This window comes from Bubalus bubalis, chromosome 14 (genome assembly GCF_019923935.1).
Source record: "Bubalus bubalis isolate 160015118507 breed Murrah chromosome 14, NDDB_SH_1, whole genome shotgun sequence".
NCBI classification, from domain to species: domain Eukaryota; kingdom Metazoa; phylum Chordata; class Mammalia; order Artiodactyla; family Bovidae; genus Bubalus; species Bubalus bubalis.
This window is the reverse complement of record NC_059170.1, coordinates 68,958,238-68,975,923: the sequence shown is the minus strand read 5'-3', so window position 1 is coordinate 68,975,923 and position 17,686 is coordinate 68,958,238.

Here is a 17,686-nt window from a genome sequence, read left to right as displayed (position 1 = left end):
AGTCGGACATGACTGAAGCGACTTAGCAGCAGCAGCAGCAGGAGGACAAAGACTCTTATGTGGAGAAGACTCTTGAGAGTCCTTTGAACTGCAAGGAGATCAAACCAGTCAATCCTAAAGAAAATCAATCCTGAATATTTATTAGAAAGATGGATGCTGAAACTGAAGCTCCAATACTTTGGTCACCTGATGTGGAGAGCAGAATAATTAGAAAAGACCCTAATGCTGAGAAAGAGTGAAGGCAGGAGAAGAAGGGGACAACAGAGGATGAGATGATTGGATGGCATTGCTGATTCAAAGGACATGAGTTTGAGCAAGCTCCATGAAATGTTGAAAGACAGGGAATCCTGGTGTGTTGCCGTCCATGGGGTCACAAAGAGTCGGACATGAATGAGCAACTGAACAACAAATGTATTTATTTTGCTGTGTCCGGTCTTAGTTGTGACCCACAAGCTCAGTGGTGGTGGTGCAGTGTGGCATGTGGGATCTTAGTTTGCCAACTGGGAATCAAACTTGTGTACCCTGCTTCACAAGGCAGATTCTTAATCACTGGACTACCAGGGAAGTCCCTCAATTTATGTTTCAACTAATACATCATCTCTTCTTTTATCTGTTTGTCTTTTCTATGGTCTAGTTTGTCTACCCTTTGTCTACCCTTTTGGAAAGCCTGGTATACAAGTCATTCTTGTCACATAGCTGTCCCCTAATTTTCTCCAAGTGCTTTGAATGCTTTAGTTCTATCTGCCCAGATTGATTGGTTCCTTGAAGACATGAATTTGGCTCTGCATTGCTTTTTAACTTTCTATGACGAACTACCAAAGTATTTAGAAATACTAAATTCATAGTTATATACCCAGTTAACTTTCTGGTGCTTACCAGCTTGCACCAGCTTCATGCTCTTCCCATTTTAATTGAACTCTTGGTACGGCTATACAAAAGATAACTCGTGATTAACTTCTAGTGCTATCAAAGTGATCTTATGTACTTTTATGTGAGTCAATATTATCAAATCAATGAATGATGCAGAAGTAGATAATTTCAAGGTTTATTTTTTATTTATCTTTCTGAAGCATTATAGTGATCTCTTGGCAGCTTCATACAACAAACTGCATGTAATTTAAATGAACAGTATGATAAGATTCAACATATTAAATTAGTTTCCTGGGCCCAATTCCAATGTGTTTGTTGGGGATGAGGAGCCAGGGCTTCCTACACACCTCCAAGCAGTTCTCATGAAGAGAAAAAGTTAAAACTTACAATAACTTCATGCTCTTTCTGCTTCTGTAACTCAGCTTGCTCCTTACAAAGCCAGGTAAGTCAGGTAACCTCTGGGAAATGGAGACTACAACAGTGCTAAGAACTGAAGCTTATCTCATTCACCCCTGCTCTGCTTTTTCAATTGCCCAGCCCCTGTAATCCTGCTTAACCATGCCTGTCTGTGTAAAGGTCAGGCATTCGCTTGCCCTGTCCTAACCTCTGTTCCTGCACGTGAAACCCCTAGTTTAAACCGGCCTATTAAAAATCAGCATCATCCATTATAGTCTGATGTCATACACTCTGTATAAAAACTTTGTAACCCCTTTGTTCACAGCTCAGAGCTTGGAGCGTTAACTCCTCTGGGCCTGCCAGCATGATAAACCTGAGTTTTCCAACTCTCTGAGTGCTGCTTGTCTTCTCGATAGCTGGTTTCTGCAACACTCAGACACCATCAGGATATTTGGGATTTCAACTCAATTCCATCTCCCCAGATTTAGTATTAGATTTTACGAGTTAGGGGCTCAGTCCTACAAGATTACATCCCTGACCCCTAAACACACTCTTGCAGTTCAGTTCAGTAGCTCAGTTGTGTCCGACTTTTTGCCACCCCATGAATTGCAGCACACTAGGCCTCCCTATCTATCACCAACTCCCAGAGTTTACTTAAACTCATAACCTCCCTGTCTATCCCTGTCTATCACCAACTCCTGGAGTGTACTCAAACTCATATCCACAGAGTCAGTGATGCCATCCAGCCATCTCATTCTCTGTAATCCCCTTCTCCTCCTGCCCCCAATCCCTCCCAGCATCAGAGGTCTTTCCCAATGAGTCAACTCTTCACATGAGGTGGCCAAAGTACTGGAGTTTCAGCTTTAACATCAGTCCTTCCAATGAACACCCAGGACCGATCTCCTTTAGGATAGACTGGTTGGATCTCCTTGCAGCCCAAGAGACTCTCAAGAGTCTTCTCCAACACCACAGTTCAAAAGCATCAATTCTTCAGCACTCAGCTTTCTTCACAGTCCAACTGTCACATCCATACATGACCACTGGAAAAACCATAGCCTTGACTAGACGAACCTTTGTTGGCAAAGTTATGTCTCTGCTTTTTAATATGCTGTCTAGGTTGGTCATAACTTTCCTTCCAAGGAATAAATGTCTTTTAATTTCATGGCAGCAATCACCATCTGCAGTGATTTTTGGGCTCCAAAATATTGTATGGTAAATGTTATTAATATAGATATCCTAAAAACTATATGGAGTTCCTAAAATTCTGATCTTTTTGGGTAAAATGTTATCAGTTAAATTCTAGTTACTATCTTAAAATATTGTCATAGCACTTATCAAGTTTTGCAAAAATGCTTCCTCTTCAAAAAGATTTATAGAAAGGACTTTTGGATAAATACAAGTTTCTCTACTGGGTAAAGATTCTAATGAAAAAATCTGATGACTTCACAACGGTTAACAAAAGGACTGAATGAACTGGTGAATATACTTGTAACTTTTAAGGTTTCTACCTGAAAAATTAATGATTTTAATCTGTATTTTCTGGGTGTAAGGAAAACCTTCACATCAAGCTAATTATGACAGTAATTTGGTAAAATTATATTTTATAATTAGATAAGTCAGGAAGATTATCTCACTAACAGGTACAGAAATCTCAAGGAATTTTGGAGACCTTGAGAAGAGAGGAATTCACTTAGATCTGTTAGGCAAAATCTGTGATAAGCCTTTGGTATGACTTTTCTAGCCCTAAAGGTTTTATTTTAAAGGTTCAGTCTGAGACTTTATGAAAATTTCAGCAAAGCAAAAAGGTCTATGATCAATTTTCAGTATATAAATCATCAGGCCATGTCTATTGAGACCAGACCTATAATACAAATAAGTCTTAATTTGTTTATATTTGGTAAAAATGTGATTTTAGAGAGAAAAAGATGTTTCAATGTTTGTTAAATCCCAGTTTGTTAATGCAGGTCTGTGTCTACTAGGACTCATTTCCTGGATAGTTCTTTGCTGTTAACCAGTGAAGTTGCTCAGTTGTGTCCAACTCTTTGTGATCCCAAGGACTATAGCCTATCAGGCTCCTCCATCCATGGAATTTTCCAGGCAAGAGTATTGGAGTGGGTTCCCATTTCCTTCTTCAGGGGATCTTCCCAACCCAGGGATCAAATCCAGGTCTCCCGCATCACAGGCAAATGCTTTACCATCTGAGCTACCAGGGAAGCCCTCTTTGCTGTTAGGGTGTATTACTGTAAAATTTAATTGAATTATTAAAGGACACTTAGGGTTGTTTCTGAAGTTTATCTCAGTAATCTGTCTTTGGATGAAGATCAGATGCCTCACCCATGACCTGCAACCAAGACTGGAAGAAGACATAATTTAAGGAACTGTCTCCAACCTGGATGAAAGATCCTTTTTTTTCTTTTTATTTAGGGATGAATTAATTTATTTATATAAAGTACCACAGAGACATAAATTATTTCTTGGTAAGTTGCAACTAACCATCACCTTTATTTTTAATTTTTTATATTACATTATGTTCTTTATTCTTATTCTCATTTATTTTAAAAAGCAATTCTTAAGTTTTATAAGTATACATTCTAGTTTATCATTGCAATATTAATCAATAATGAGGAAACTTCTTTGATATGCCTATGTTCCCATGTTAGTACTGCTACAACAAAATACCATAAACTGAATGGTTTATAATCAACAGAAATTTCTCTGTCATAGTCCAGAAGGCTTGAAGTCTGAGATCAGTGTACCAGCATGATTGGGTTCTGGTGAAAATTCTCTTCTGGGTTGCAGATCACCAGCTTCTCTTTGTAGATTCCCCTGGTGACTCAGATGATAAAGAATCTACCTGCAATGCAGGGGACCTGGTGTGATCCCTCAGTTGGGAAGACCCCCAACTTCTCTTTGTATCCTTACATGGCCAGAAAGAGTGAAGGAGCTCTCCAGAATCTCTTTTGTAAGGGCACTAATCCCATTCATGGGGCTTCCCAGGTGTTACAGTGGTAAAGAATCCTCGTGGCAATTCAGGAGATGCAGGGGATGTGGGTTCGATCCCTGGGTCAGGAAAATCCCCTGGAGGAGGGAATGACAACCCACTCCAGTATTCTCACCTGGAAAATTCCATGGGAAGATCCTTTCTATCAGGTACTCTTAACTAGCTCATACCCAGTGAAACTGAAGGGAAATTGACTCTTGGGTTAACACCCACTTCCAAAGGCCCCTAAGCTGGACTGGTCTCTAGAGAAGCCTGCTGACTTCAAACTCACCTTAAAACAATGCTCAAACAGAGGAAACTGTACTACACTAGGATGAGAAGAAGACAATATCAGAAGTAGACAGCTTGCCAAAGATGCTGATCTGACTTGCATGATTATTTATGTTTTCTTGATTCATTGGACCTATGCCTGTCAATCAAATGTTTTCTATCATGGACATGATTCTATGCTGGTTTGAAACTCAATCCAATTGTTTGGTTGTAAACAATTACCTGTGTCTAGTACTTCTGGGTTACCTTGGGTGATTTCTGATCTCTAGGGCTCTAATTGGATACCCTCTAGCAAATTTATTTCAGATGAATGTTCAGTGTTGTTCTATCTATTCATGATCTTACTAGATGGGATCCTCTCACCTGGCCAATTAACAATAGCTGCTCTGATGCTGGCCATAGATTTAAGTTTTCTCATAGGGTCATTCAAACTCATTTGGAATGATGAGCTAAGTCTCAATGAAAAATTAACCTCTCAGCTATTAAAAGGAAAACTCCCACAATTATGGAGTGGATCTACATGGTTAGCACCAGGCTATGGTTCAGTTCAGTTCAGTTCAGTCGCTCAGTCGTGTCCGACTCTTTGCGACCCCATGAATCGCAGCACACCAGGCCTCCCTGTCCATCACCAACTCCTGGAGTTCACTCAAACTCATGTCCATCGAGTGGTGATGCCATCCAGCCATCTCATCCTCTGTCATCCCCTTTTCCTCCTGCCTCCAATTCCTCTCAGTATCAGAGTCTTTTCCAATGAGTCAACTCTTTGCATGAGGTGACCAAAGTACTGGAGTTTCAGCTTTAGCATCATTCCTTTCAAAGAACACCCAGGGCTGATCTCCTTTAGAATGGACTAGTTGGATCTCCTTGCAGTCCAAGGGACTCTCAAGAGTCTTCTCCAACACCACAGTTCAAAAACATCAATTCTTCGGTGCTCAACTTTCTTCACAGTCCAACTCTTGCATCCATACATGACCACTGGAAAAACCATAGCCTTGACTAGACAGACCTTTGTTGGCAAAGTAATGTCTCTGCTTTTTAAGTTTAAATGCTCCTCTATGTTGGGAATGGTTAAATCATACTAAAAATGGTCAACCTGATAATTATGAGACAGGGCTGGGTCCTTTATGAACTATGCCTATTATTACCCTTAGAGAGAGTGATTGGTATGGAACTCAGTGGATTTGTGGCACTAATTTATGGCCCTGACATCTACAGGGATGGATATGAAGGTGTAGCCTGAAAGCCCCATGAATTTAAGATCATACATGTTAACAAATTAGAGGTAACCCTAACCAATCTACCATTGGTATGATTCTAATGGGTCAAAGATCTGTATTCTACTGGTATGACCATTTAGTAGCTTAGTGTGTGTGTGTGTGTGTGACCTCAACGGGGTTAAAGGATATAACTGGCCATACTGAAGCCTTAAATTTCATAAGTTTACATGATAGTAACTGGGCTATTAGCCTATTGAATTCCAAGATCTCTATGATGAGAAAGGCAGTGCTACACAACTGCAAGGCGCTTGACACCTTACAGCATCTCAGGGAGATATCTGTGCTACAATTCAAAGTGAATGCTGTATTTTCATTCCTGAAAATCCTTTAAGGTAACACATTTGATGAACCATATGAAAAATCCGATTTCTGCTTTAAGTGACCCGTTCCCTAGTCTTGCTGCTGCTGCTGCTGCTGCTAAGTCGCTTCAGTTGTGTCTGACTCTGTGCCACACCATAGACGGCAGCCCACTAGGCCCCCCCGTCCCTGGGATTCTCCAGGCAAGAACACTGGAGTGGGTTGCCACTTCCTTCTCCAATGCAGGGAAGTGAAAAGTGAAAGTGAAGTCGCTCAGTCATGCCCGACTCATAGCGACCCCATGGACCGCAGCCCACCAGGCTTCTCCATCCATGGCATTTTCCATGCAAGAGTACTGCAGTAGGGTGCCATTGCCTTCTCCGGTCCCTAGTCTTGATGATCTTTTTAAAAACTGGTTTGGTGTGGGAGACTCATGGCTAAAATATTTACTTTTAATTCCACTAATAATATTAACTATACTATTTGTATTTTGCCCGTTTCAACAAGATTCTTGCTTCTTGTATTACTAAGTGTGTAACTAAGTCTCGAACGAAAATACTGATGATTAGACTTAAAGCAGTTGATCAAATGTATAGCTCAATATATGATCAATGATTCTAATAGTGTAACTCTAGATATAGGAAGATGCAACAAAAGAGAATACTTTTCTGGATCATAACTAGAAGACAGGTATCCAGAGATCTTTGACTTTTAAGACCTAGTCCATTAATAAATAACACATTGAGTGGCCTATCAACAAAAACCTTCTTCAGAACTGGGAATGAGCCTTCCCAGCAAAGTGGGACAAAATGGTCATGAAATGCACCTCAAAGTATGGTCAGATTTATGCCCACAAGGGGGCCATGTCAGCTAGAAATTGGCACTTACCAAGAGCATTGCCAACGACTGAACAACAAAGGCATTTGCCATCTTAACAGAAGATTGAGCCCCGTGCTGCTATAGCTGTTGACCTTCAACAAATCCTGAGGGAGTTCAGGGTGGAGTGAGGTACTCTGTGCTCCAGGGAATCTTGTGGGACAGGTCTTTAGATAGTTGGATGCTTTTAGGAACATATTTTATGATCTCAATCCTTGCATCTCCTCATATCTAGAGAAACACTAAATCATTTCATGGTGACATCAGATCTTCATGACTAACAAAAAACCTTTTGTAAAATGAGTGCCTCATAGTATTGAACTCCCCCTTCATGAAAGCCTTACATATTGACCTTCTCCCACTGCAGCTTTGGAGCGGTCTCTCAGAGCTATCTGAGATGCTCTCTCCTGGGCTGCAGTCCTCATTTTGCCCCCAAAGAAAACTTAACTTGCAACTCTCAAGTTGTGCATCATTTTTTAGTCGACAGATATATGGGTTTTCTTTCATAATATATTAATAACTTATTGACCAGAGATGTATGAATACATCTTTTGTTAACCAAACATTAACCAGAGTGTTTCAATAATCACTTACATGACAAATTGCTGGCCACAGGCATTAGTTTCTGCAAAAATTCACCATTCAATAATATGTTAATATGGTGAATCCATTGATAGATTTTTGAGTGTTATATCAAACTTGTCCTAATATATATTATCATTTACATATGTATTATTGGATTAGATATATTATGATTTTGTTTATAATTTTTGCATCTAGTTTATGAGAAATATTGGCCTGTAATTTCTTTTCTTGTCATGCAATTGTCTGATTTTTGTATTGGAGTAATGCTGGCTTCATCCTGGTTGTTATGTAGAATTTGTATTATTTTTCCTAGAAATTCAGTAGAATTCACAAGTAAAATTATCTGAGTCTGAATTTTTGGGGGAGGGTTTTGAACTACAGATTAATTCCTTTAATCCACATGGGCTACTGTGTATATTTGTCTATTCTTGATTGAGCCTTTGTAGTTTAAGACTTTCAAGGATTTTTTTTTTAAATTTCCTCTACATTGCCAAAGTAATTACATAAAATAATCTTTAATATTTCATCCTTATCTTTTGGTGTTATTGACTTTGTTGTTATATCAACACTCTCATTCCTGATACTAATAATTTGTTTGTTCTCTCTGTACTTCCCACCTAGAAGTTGATTATTATCATTGAATTTATAAAAAAGCAGCTTTTCCCCACTTATTTTCTCTATTTTTTTTTCTGTTTAATTGACTTTTGTCCTGATATTTACTATTTCTTTCTTCTCCTTATTGAGATGTAATTTATCTTTACTTGGTTCTAATTTGCCTTCAGGTAAATTCTAAGGCTATTGCTTTGAAATTTTTTGTTTTTTCACAAAATATGTTTTGTTTCAATTTGTTACCTTTAAAATATTTTCTATTTTCCTTTTTGATTTTTTTGACTTCTAAATTATTTAGAAGAAAGTGATTTAGCTTCCAAACATTTCAATTTGTCAAGTTTACTTTCTGTTATGTATTTCTAATTTAATTTTAATGTAGTCAGATGACATATTTTATATGATTTGATAACTTTTACTTTTACGGTGACTTCTCTTATGGGCCAGATTATTTTGGTTTTAGTTAATGTTCTACAAATGAGTCGACTCATTGGAAAAGACCCTGATGCTGGGAAAGATTGAAGGCAAAAGGAGAAGAGGGTGGCAGAGGATGAGATGATTAGATAGCATGACTGACTCAATGGACATGAATTTGAGCAAACTCCAGGAGACAGTGAAAGACCGAGGAGCCTGGTGTGCTACAGTGTATGGGGGGGGAGGGTCACACAAGAGTCAGATGTGACTTACCAACTGAAAAACAGCTGTGTTCCACATACATTTGAACAAGTACATTGACTCTTGTATTCATGAGATCTTATTTTTGGATGGAATATTCTGAAGACATCAACTAAGTCAACTTAGTTGAGTATTTTTCACACCTTTCATTTACTTATTTATGGCTTGTATACTTATATTGATAATTAAGCCTGTGTGCGTGCATGCATGCTCAGTTGCTCAGTCAAGTCTGACTCTTTGGGATCCCATAGACAAAGAGTAGGTTATTAAAATTCCTTAGTACAATTATGGATTGCTCATTTCCCCTTGCAGTTGTATCCATTTTTCCCTTCGTGCTATGGTGCATGATCACTTATGTGATCAGGTGCATGATTATGTATGACTGTTGTGTCCTCTGGATGAACTGACTCCTTTCTCATTTTAAAATGGTCATGTTTATCCTTAGTAATATTTTTTACTCTGAAATCTACTTCCTCTGATAGGAGTAGAGCCATTCCTTCTTTCTTTTAATTGGTGATTTTCTGGTGTATATTTTTCTTACTCTTTTACATTTAACCTATTTTTATCCTTATGTGACATAAGTTTTAAACAGGGTCTTGCTCATTTAGGCAAAATGATCATATCTGCCTTTTAACTGGGCTATCCAGACAATATCATACATTATCATTATTGACAAAGTTAGATTCAAATCTATTTGCTTAAAAAGTTTCCCCATTTTCCTCTCTTTTTTCTGGCTTTCTTTTAATCAAGTATTTCTCATAATTGCATTTGATTTCACTTGTTGCCACCTGGGGTGTAATTATTTGTTGTGTTGTTTTAGCAGTTACTTTTGGATTTGTATTATATATCATTTACTTATCATATTGCACATTCAAGGGACATTATAATCACTTCCTATATGATAATCTTATGAAAATGTACTTCTTTCTGTCTTCCTATTCTTTGAACTAGTCTTGTCATACATTTACTTATGCATCAGACAGTTATTAGATCTGCCTTAGTACATACTCTGTTGTTGTTGTTGTTTTTAATAGACTGCTTTTTAGAGCTGTTTTAGGTGCATAGAAATTTTGATCAGAGTTCCTGTGTAGACTTTGCCTCTCCAAACCTACAACCCAACACACTGTCAACATACTGCACCAGAAGTCGTATAGTTGTTACAATCAATGAACCTATATTGATACATCATTATCATCCATAGTCCATAGTTTACCTTGGCTTGTCCTATGGATTTTTTACATTCTGTCATATTGCACATTCTATGAGTTTTTGCAGATGTATATTGACATGTATCCACCATTGTAATATCATACAGAATAGTTCAACTGTCCCGAAAATATTTTGTTCTGCCTATTTTTCCCTCCCTCCTCATTACCCCTAAAAATCACTGAACTTTTAATTGAAATCATACAATGTTTTCAGATGGCTTCTTTCACTTAGGAATATGCATTTAAGTTTCCTCCATATTTTCTCATGATTTAATAGCTCATTTATTTTTAGCACTGAATAATATTTCATTGTCTGGATATATTAATACCATGGTTTATATATTCATTCACTTACTGAAGGACTTCTTGGTTGTTTCCAAATTTTGGCAATAATAAAGAAATCTTCTATAAATATCCACATGCAGTTCTTTGTGTAGACATAAAATTTCAACTTATTTGAATAAATACCTAGGAGAGTGATTGCTGGATCATATGAGAAAAGTGATTGCTGGATCATAGGCTTAATTTTGCAAAAAACCTATTAAATTGTCTCCCAAAATGGCATTACCATTTTGTATTTCCACCAGCAATAAGTGAAATTCCCTTGCCATAATTTGGTGGTGTCAGTATTTGTTTTAGAATTTATTCTAAATAGGTTTTTAGAATTTATTCTAAATTCATTCTCATAGACATGTAGTAATGTGTCATTGTTGCATTTCCCTGGTCACATATGACGTGGAGCATATTTTCATATGGATGTTCATCTGTATATCTTCCTTGGTGAGATAGCTATTCAGATCTTTGCTTCTCAGGTTTTTGTTTGTTTAGTCTGTGTCATGTCTTCTCTTTCTCATGATCCATTCCCCTTTAAAGAGATTCAGTTCAGTTCAGTCACTCAGTCGTGTCTGACTCTTTGCGACCCCATGAATCACAGCACGCCAGGCCTCCCTGTCCATCACCAACTCCCAGAGTTCACTCAAACTCACGTCCATTGAGTCGGTGATGCCATCCAGCCATCTCATCTTCTGTCGTCCCCTTTTCCTCCTGCCCCCAATCCCTCCCAGCATCAGAGTCTTTTCCAATGAGTTAGCTCTTCGCATGAGGTGGCCAAAGTACTGGAGTTTTAGCTTTAGCATCATTCCTTCCAAAGAAATCCTAGGGCTGATCTCCTTTAGAATGGACTGGTTGCATCTCCTTGCAGTCCAAGGGGCTCTCAAGAGTCTTCTCCAGCACCACAGTTCAAAAGCATCAATTCTTCGGCACTCAGCTTTCTTCACAGTCCAACTGACATCCATACATGACCACTGGAAAAACCATAGCCTTGACTAGACGGACCTTTGCTGGCAAAGTAATGTCTCTGCTTTTGAATATGCTGTCTAGGTTGGTCATAACTTTCCTTCCAAGGAGTAAGCGTCTTTTAGTTTCATGGCTGCAGTCACCATCTGCAGTGATTTTGGAGCCCAAAGAAATAAAGTCTGACACTGTTTCCATTAAATAGTTATACATATGGTCTTTAATGTTTACCCATGTTATTGACAATTCTGGTGCTCTTCTTTCCTGTGTATAGGTCTATAATTTTACCTTATATCATTTTCCCTCTCCCTTTGACCTTTCAGTGTACTTCTGCTATACTTAGGAACCCATTCAATGTTGCTACGTGTTGAAAGTACTTGTCTTTAGTTCTAAAAAATATTTCCATTGGTGTAGAAATCTAAGCTGAGAGTATTTCTGTTTAATTTAATCATTTTAGTACTTTGAGTTTTTTGCTCCACTGTCAGTTGGCAAGCATTGTTTTTGATGAGAAGTCTGCTGCTATTATGATATTCATCTTTTGGAACATATGTGTGATAATTGTTTTTGTTAAACTTGGATATTTGGGACATTATTTCTTAATGTATTTTTCCTTTACAGACTCCAATTAAGCTGTTTGAAGTTTTCTCAGAAATCATGATATTTTGTTTACTTTTTACCTATTTTTTCCCCTCTGTATTTCATTTGTATGGTTTTTATTGCCATATCTTCAAATTTACTAATATAATCTATGGCACTGTATAATATACTGTTAAACTGTTAAGCCCTTTTCTGTATTTTTTACCTCATACATTGTGGTTTTCATCTCTAGAAGTCCAGTTTGGGTCTTTTCTCTCTCTTATCTTTCACTCCTCTATATAACATCCTCAATCATTCTCCTAGTTTTTTGACCATATTATATACACAGTTATAATAACTATTTTGATGTCTTTATCTACTTAATCTCGGAGAAGGCAATGGTACCCCACTCCAGTGCTCTTGCCTGGAAAATCCCATGGACAGAGGAGCCTGGTGGGCTGCCGTCTGTGGGGTCGCACAGGGTCGGACACGACTGAAGTGACTTAGCAGCAGCAGCAGCTACTTAATCTATCATCTGTTCCATTTCTGGTATGGTTTTTGCAGATTGTCATTTCTGTTAATTATGAAAAATATTTCTGCTCCTTTGTCTGTTTAGAAGTTTTGTGTTGGATTTTACTCATTATGTCCTGATATTTTTGCTTTCCTATAAATATTTTTGAGAAGTTTTAGGGAGATTTGGCTAAGTTGTTAGGAAATTGATCTTTTTAGGTCTTGCATTTTCAGGTGTGGGACAAAGAAGTAGTTATCTAGGGTTAACTTTGACCCACTACTGAAGCAAAGCTTTTCTGCATGCTCTATGTGATACCCTCTGAATTACTCTGTTTTTGTAGTCAAAGGAATTATTTTCAGCCAGGTTTGAACCCTTGGAGTTTGCCCTCTAATCCTTTTAATGGTACTTTCCCACATGCATTCACTGATCAGTATTCAGCTGAAAACTTAAGGGAGATCCTCTACAGATCTTTAGAGATCTCTTTCTGTGTGTAGCTCTCTCTCTCTCTTTGTCCTGTAAATTTTAGGTATCTTTCCTGATCAGAATTCAAGATTTATTCCATCACAAAGAGATCTCTGGGCACTGCTCTGGTTCCCCATCTTATGCTGGGCCTTGGAAACTCTCAGTTGGTGATAAACTGATGAATGTAAGAGCTCATCTCATTTGTTTCTTGTCTCTCATAAATCATTGCCCTCTGTTGCCTGATGTCCTATTTCTTTTAAATCATTTTTCCTATATTTTGCTGTTTTTTCTCCTTACTTGTCTCTGGTGAGAAGGTGAATTATGGTCTGTAACTTCATCTGGTTTAGAACATAAATTTTTCTCTGTTATTTTAAAGCCAGTTCAACTTGGGTTTCTGATCCATGCTAATTATCTTATTTACTATTTTATTGAGTTTGAATATTGATATAAGCAGAAAACTATTGAAATTCTAAAGATGCAACATCTGGACATATTTTACTTTGGAATTGCAATAGCCACAATTCAGTCATCTACTCTTTTTAGATGAGCCCTTGCATATACATTACAAAAAATTATATAAAGCCAAATTCAAACATTTTTTTCCTCTGTTTTTATGTAATATTTTGAAAAAATAATTTTCTATAGGGTTTTGAAGTATGTAGGTTTTACTGAAGAATATGTTGCTCCTTTTTTGGATGGGAACATTTTAATGAGGTACTCTTTCAAGACAAAAGAGTGATTTTTAAGGCCCTTTCCAAGGTCTTTCACACTCTGTAATACTAAAAGTTGCTTTCATTGCTAATTTTTATAATCTCACATATAATTTTTCTTTGCCATACAATTCTCATACATTTAAAAATTTTGTCTAGGTTTACATGAAGCAATTCCAAATTTTTACCTTAAATTGTTAAACTTCCTTGTAAATATTAACATTATTATTGGACTTGTAAATACAGTAAGGTTAGAAGAGAGTTCCATAAAGTCAATGTCTGAAAATATCTCCCAATATTTAAAATGTGAAAGTCAACCCCAAACACTTTTCATTTAATAGATGGTAGATTAATGCAGAATAACAATGGACTCTTAAGAGCATTTTGATTTTCAGGCAGCTCCACTTACAACTAAATCAGCTTTACTGGTTCATTATTCTTCCTTCTTTCCTTCTTTTTTTCCTTTTTTTAGGGGTATGTTGGAAGTGGCATTGTTACAATGATAAGTAATAATTGTAAAGTGGTACCTAGTAGATTTGAATTCTAGCACAAATAAAAGTGAATAGGATTTACTTTACTTTTCTCCACATTTTTTTCAGTTGAAAGTACAAAGAATAGCTTTAAATTAATGCAGGTAGAAGTCTCACAAATACATACACAATGAAAAAAATTCAAAGCAATTACTCAGAATTAAGGCTGTAACATTCTCACTTTCATCTGATATTTCAAAATAATAATTTCAAAAACTGTTTTTCCTTAAAGTATCTAGACCTATATGTTATTTGCACTATGCCTTTTGCATACAAACATATCTTGATTGTTTCTTGGAGGCTTCCAGTCATGTTAGAATTTTTTAATTGATTTGACTGGTAATCGCACAATTGTATTTAGATATTTATATCCAGGCAATTATCAGGTGCTAAAATAAGCTTTGATAAATGACAAATATAAAAACTTTTCCAAGTTAAATAGTGGCTGAGCTGAAACAGACTTGTGAATTTAATGATCCCTAAACTTGGGATGTGTGTGTGTTAATATATCTAAATAAAGAATATCCAGTCTATACTTTTCTCAAGTTTTTATCCACCAAGCCAGCTTTATGAAACAGATGTGCTATTTATCATGTCTTTATCTTCTCCAAGTTGATGTCAATTTTAGAAGTCAATGAGAAGCATTAACTCTAAAAGCTAAAAGCCTTTGTCAAAATAAATGTGGCAGAGAAGACATCAGAATATTACAAGCATCTATTGGAAATATATCTGCTCATTGGTTCTTAGATAGTCGTCTTACTGCAGGAATCTATATTTATGCATGTTCCTTGTTTGGTTCCTTAGAAATCTATAAATTACATCTATATCCGTCAGTCTGATAAATGTATTACTATATACACCAAAGGAGAATTTTATCAGGAGAATTTTAATGGCCTGCAGCTATCGAACACAGCTGGTGACAAATCATTTCTTCTGTTATTGACCAGAGTTTTAGAACAGCTTTCAAAAACAGTGTCCTAGAAAATCAGGAAAACTGGGCCCAATATGCCCTCTTTCATTTAAAATAAGATGGTATTTATAGAACAAAAATGCAGATTAAATTTAAATTGCAATTGAAGAAGTTGAAGAAATGCCATAATCATTATATCTGACCCTCTGAAAAAAAAAATCTTTACGTTTAAATCCTGAAAAATAATGTTATAATAGTATACCACTTAGGGGACCAGAAGAGGTTCAGTCATTCTTATTCGTAATCCTTCACATTCAAAGTACATCTGTCATCTCAAAGTTTTCCAAAATGTTTCCATTCACTATATGTCTGGTACTTTAATGTATTATTTAATATTCACCAAAAATTTTTTTTTTCGTGGGGTAGGAAATCTTTGACTAATGAGAAAACTAAAACTTGATTAAAATCAGTATAATAGTTGACATTTGAACTAGGACTTTTCTACTTAAAATTTTTGTTTTTGTTTTAATTACACAATATGCTCTCAATTATGTAGTAAACAGTGATGCTATATGTGAGAACTGCAGTTAGATTGTTGATTTCAAAAATACTTACAACCTGAAAGTTGAGAATTGTTTTATTCGATGGGAATTTTTAGGACTTTAAGCCCGGGAGACAGCATCTCAGAGAGAACTGCTCTGAGGAAGTGAGGAGTCAGATTATATAGAAGTTTTGCAACAAAGGCAGGTAGTCAGAACATCAAAAGAGTATTGCTAATTAAAGAAAACCAGATAACTGAAGTTAAGGAATTTAGCACTTTCCTATGTATAGGAAGATGTAAGAGTCTGGGCTCACTGAAATCATCCCTTTGATAGGCCCTTCAGCTGTCTGGGGTCATTGTCCTACGATTTTCACATCCTGAGCTTCCTTGAAGATCACCTTTTAGGAGTGGGGAGTAGCTGCAGCCTGATGGATGTTGGATGGCAGGTATTCTTCTTCCTGAGTGCCCTTAAAAAGGGCTCAGGAACTCACATTGGAGGGCTGCAATCACTGATGACCATGACAGCCTTGTTTACTGATATGGCAAGGAATAGTTCATTTCTCAGGCAGATAGTAAAAATAGGGATTTAGATATTCCTTAGCACATCAGATAAGATCAGATCAGATCAGTCACTCAGTCATGTCCGACTCTTTGCGACCCCATGAATCACAGCACGCCAGGCCTCCCTGTCCATCACCAACTCCCGGAGTTCACTGAGACTCACGTCCATCGAGTCAGTGATGCCATCCAGCCATCTCATCCTCTGTTGTCCCCTTTTCCTCCTGCCCCCAATCCCTCCCAGCATCAGAGTCTTTTCCAATGAGTCAACTCTTCACATCAGGTGGCCAAATACTGGAGTTTCAGCTTTAGCATCATTCCTTCCAAAGAAATCCCAGGGCTGATCTCCTTCACAATGGACTGGTTGGATCTCCTTGCAGTCCAAGGGGCTCTCAAGAGTCTTCTCCAACACCACAGTTCAAAAGAATCAATTCTTAAGCGCTCAGCCTTCTTCACAGTCCAACTCTCACATCCATACATGACCACAGGAAAAACCATAGCCTTGACTAGATGGACCTTTGTTGGCAAAGTAATGTCTCTGCTTTTGAATATGCTATCTAGGTTGGTCATAACTTTCCTTCCAAGGAGTAAGCGTCTTTTAGTTTCATGGCTGCAGTCACCATCTGCAGTGATTTTGGAGCCCAGAAAAATAAGTCTGACACTGTTTCCACTGTTTCCCCATCTATTTCCCATGAAGTGATGGGACCGGATGCCATGATCTTCATTTTCTGAATGTTGAGCTTTAAGCCAACTTTTTCACTCTCCACTTTCACTTTCATCAAGAGGCTTTTGAGTTCCTCTTCACTTTCTGCCATAAGGGTGGTGTCATATGCATATCTGAGGTTATTGATATTTCTCCCATCAATCTTGATTCCAGCTTGTGATTCTTCCACTCCAGTGTTTCTCATGATGTACTCTGCATATAAGTTAAATAAGCATGGTGACAATATACAGCCTTGACGTACTCCTTTTCCTATTTGGAACCAGTCTATTGTTCCATGTCCAGTTCTAACTGTTGCTTCCTGACCTGCATACAAATTTCTCAAGAGGCAGATCAGGTGCTCTGGTATTCCCATCTCTTCCAGAATTTTCCACAGTTTATTGTGATCCACACAGTCAAAGGCTTTGGCATAGTCAAGAAAGCAGAAATAGATGTTTTTCTGGAACTCTCTTGCTTTTTCCATGATCCAGCGGATGTTGGCAATTTGATCTCTGGTTCTTCTGCCTTTTCTAAAACCAGCTTGAACATCAGGAAGTTCACAGTTCACATATTGCTGAAGCCTGGCTTGGAGAATGTTGAGCATTACTTTACTTTATTATTACCTTAGCACATACTCTGTATTAGATGAAATAATGGGTGAATAAGTTGAACATCAAGAGGAGGAGATACATTTCTTCTTGAAGTGTTTCCATTCTTTCTCTCCTCTTGCCTTTCTTGCTCTATAGTATTTAATAATATAACATTGTAAGAAAATAAAACTAAAGTAAAAGTTCATAGAAATGGTCATTAAGCACACCAGGTAGGAGAAGTCAT